The sequence below is a fragment of the Eutrema salsugineum genome, unplaced genomic scaffold (assembly GCF_000478725.1).
Source record: "Eutrema salsugineum unplaced genomic scaffold, Eutsalg1_0 scaffold_15, whole genome shotgun sequence".
NCBI classification, from domain to species: Eukaryota; Viridiplantae; Streptophyta; class Magnoliopsida; order Brassicales; family Brassicaceae; genus Eutrema; species Eutrema salsugineum.
Window position 1 is genome coordinate 5,560,841 of NW_006256867.1, and position 3,959 is coordinate 5,564,799.

At 35.8% G+C, this 3,959-nt stretch overlaps 2 pseudogenes; one reads left to right on the forward strand and one right to left on the reverse strand.

Annotated features, from left to right (window-relative positions):
* Nucleotides 1-424: 424 nt before the first annotated feature.
* On the reverse strand, nucleotides 425-2,450 carry LOC112088081 (annotated as a pseudogene).
* Nucleotides 2,451-3,004: 554 nt separating this feature from the next.
* On the forward strand, nucleotides 3,005-3,716 carry LOC18022196 (annotated as a pseudogene).
* The last annotated feature ends 243 nt before the right edge of the window (nucleotides 3,717-3,959 follow it).

Sequence of the window (3,959 nt, forward strand, 5' to 3'; positions counted from 1 at the left end):
TATGAAGTCTTCAAACGAAGTCTCCTGTGTAATGTTTTTTGATATTTATGTGTTTGCTATATTGTGCTTTGTAATTATGTTTGCTAATGTGATGTTTATGTTTTGTTACAAAATTACTTATGAGTTTATTACGTTTATGTATTATAATTATAACTTACAAAAATTTCCACTAATTCAGTTTTTTTGTACACATTGTAACTTTAGAGAATTTACCGAAATGGTGGATAAAAAACCTGAATTGGTGGTGTTAACTTACTTACTCACTACCAGATTCAAGCATATTTTCTCTTGGCTTTAAGAAAATTGTTGTTGAACTTTTATTTTAGAAGAAGCAATAGAACTCTTTGATGAATTTTTTTTTGTTAAAACAGAATTCTGTAAAATCTTTATTTTTGTTGTTTACATCAGAATTTTAAAAGAGTGTTAACAACATTTTACCGTAAATCACAAGTTAACTATACAAAGTAGTTTTTTGATTACAAGATCTGATGGAAAAGAGTTTAGTCAACCAATGAGATATAATTTCTTACATCAGTAGACAATAAAACTTTATTAAAATCTACTACATATTTTCAGACAAAACAAATTGCAACCTAAGTTACTTGCTAAGGGTATCAAGCCTTCTGATTGTAGTAATCCTTTCCCAAGCGTGGAATGATAAACAAAAAGAAGATGTTTCAGATCAGACCAGACTCAGGATTAGGGAGGCAGAGCATAACGGTTTCTCTTCCATTGATATGTAAATGTATTTTTCCTCTATCATCCATAACCCCCGAGAGCCGCCCTGAATAAAAAAAAGACAACGCGTTCACATCTTAAGAGTTCCACTACGTGTGTCTTTCACATATATACAGACAGAGTCATCAATCAATGTCTCATCTGCTTTGCTTCGGGTTTATTATTTATACCCATCATAAATCACAATATTGCCAAACGAATGTTTTTTTTTTTATGTTTGGATAGAGAGAATAATACCAATGCTCTCCAAAGAGGCGATCCTGTTGATGCATTCCTACAAAAAATAAACAGTTTAATCAGACTTTTTAGAACAAGGACAAAAGGTATTCATTTATTTGCCACTTAGAAGATGTAGCCAGATGAAACCTGAGTTCGTAAATTAAATTCTGCGGCGAGATCTTCAAGTGGAACACATTTCTGTTTCTGCAATCACATCACATAGCAAAAAGAAGGTTCATCATTTCTGCACACTGATACTTCATTGTTAGTTTGTTTCTATTCGTGGAAGGACAAATAGAATGGGAGATAGGAAAGTGTTTGGTAAAGGGTTATCAAGATATACCTTTATATATTCAACAAATTCTGAAAGCAAATCTTGATTTCCACCCTGCACTTCCTCTGTCGTACCTTCAGCATCAACTGAGAATTCCCCTTTCCATTTGTCAAACTCTAACGCAGCTGCCTCTTCTTCCTTGGCTTGTCGTGCTTTTTCTTCTTCTTCCTAGAAAAACAATGTCGCAATTAGCCAAAATTCAGCATTTCTGAACCAGGAAGCCTAGACATAACGAAATTTCTGCATACCAATCTTGTTTTGTACTCCTTGACTCGCGTGTCGCCTCTTCAGCCTTTACCAGCAACATAAACAGATTTTGATCAGGCAAAAAATTATGTACAAGTCTGATCCCAGGCCCAATGCTCTATCCTTCTACAATCTCTAACTTTCACAGTTAGGACTGTAACGGGTCAGCTGATATTCCTAGAATTTCTCATCCTAAAACCTGCTAGAATTTGATATGAGAAGAATTAATGGCGATAGAGATTATTAGCCACCTGTCTTTGTGCTTCTCGTTCTTGTCGCTTCTTCTCTTTCTTCTTTGATGCTCTGGCTTGATTTCCACCGGCTTCATCTTCTTCTTCATCTTCACTCCCACTGATGTTTTCTGTTATCACATTTACACAGATAATGATTCCAAGGCCACCTGTAAGAAATCTCTGAACAACTACGATAAATCCACAAACTGAAAGAGCAATCCGCAAACTCAACGTATGGGAAAGAAGGTAGAAGGGGAAGAGCTTACTTTCTGGCCACTCTGAAAGAGTGGGATCCTCCCAAGACTGTCTAGCAGCTTTACGAGGAATGGCTCTCTTTTTAGTTTCAGCTTTGTGTTCGGTTTCACTACTTGCCAAAGCGGCTTTCACATTCTCAAGGGCTTCTGGTGTGATCGTCTGTGCATCTCATTTTATGAAGAGCCCAGTCACCACACAGTCATAAAGGGAACTGCTATCTCAACAGCAAAAACCCCAAAGTCAAAGCAGAGGGATTTCGAAAACCCTAATTTGAACCCCAAATCTCAAATACGCAATATGAATATGAAACAATACACTCGGAATTATCAAACCCACTAACCTGTTGGTACTGAGGGTAAGCGTAGACGGCAGGAACCAGGCCAACAGGCTGCGGATTCGTATAACCTCAACACATAAGTTCTCATTTAAGACCACATGATTTTAAAGCATCCTCAAGCCCTTGATTCTTACAAAACGAAATCAAAATCTCTCCAGATCTCTGAGCTTCGAAAAAAATCATGAGAGAGGTGATGGAGGCCAGAGGAAAAACGCCGAATTAGAGAGTTTCTTTGAAAAAATTAGGGTTTTACGAGAATTCGTTGGTTTATATAGTAGGATAAAATTTCCGGTTAAAATAGATATTTTTGGTTTAAATTGGGTTTAATTTCGATTTAAATTTTGGTTAAGTTATTTTATTCGATTTAGCAGACTTCAATATAGAAGTCAACAATTTTTAAAACCTAAATAATAAATTTACTTCTATTTAATTTAAAAACATATATTTCCATTTAGCAATATGAAAAAATAATTTATGTATATTTGAGTTACGATTACGGAATTTATGAATGTAAATTTGATACCAAAATAATTTTTTTAAAATTTTAAAATTAAATTTCCAGATTTAATTACTTAATAGACTTCATTTTAATAAAAGAAGTTTACTATTAGACTTATTTTTCTCTTTAGTAGACTTCGTCAGATGATCATGATGAATCATAATCTGAGAGTTATCGTCAATGGCATCGATGTTGATCCATCTACAGAGTGTAAAGGCAAACTATCTTGACTTGACGATCAAGTCAAAATATCACAAGTCTTTCACTGCGAAGGTTTATTGTTATTGCTATGCATCTTGGAAAATCACATTACTAGGCCTTTGGTTTGGAATTCGTATTCAGGGCAAACAAGGCGGATCGAAACCAGGTATTCTTACAACAGACGACAGACGTTCGGGTATGCTTTGGGATATGTGAATGAGAAGAACAAATCTTGTCGTAGCCACAAAATCTTGAGGTATAGTGATGTTAACCATATAATAAGCTGTGAAATCTACGATTTTGACTCTGATTTATGGAGCACTCTTCATGATGTCACTCAAAGCTGGTGGAGATTCGCATTTCATGGCATAGGCGTTTCTCAAGGGAAACACATACTGGTGTAATAAGAACCATTATAGCATTGATCATATAATCTATTTTGACTTTACAAGCGAGAGATTTGGGCCGCTTCTGCGTCTACCGTTGAATGCTTCGAAATATGACCGTGTGAATTTATCTTGTGTTAGAGAAGAGAAGCTTGCGGTTTTCCATTATCTCTACTATTCATCTGAGATTAAGATATTGATTACGACTAAGATTGAGGCCAGCATGCATGGTGTCGTGGAGCAAGTTCTTGAACTTGACAGTGGGTAAGGGACCACTCGCTTGCATTTTGATTTCAGTTAATTTGAGTTCCTTCATTGACGAGGAGAAGAAAATAGCCATAGTTATGATGGCTATTTAGTTAACATCATCGGAGAAGCTGGATATTCTATTGGGGAAATGGGTATCGGAGAACCCGCATTCAAAAGTAACTGGGGGACGTGTGTGCTCATATCTTCCAAGTTTAGTGCAAATCAAGAAACCTCTAGGAGGCAAAAGGCAAAAATAAAGAAA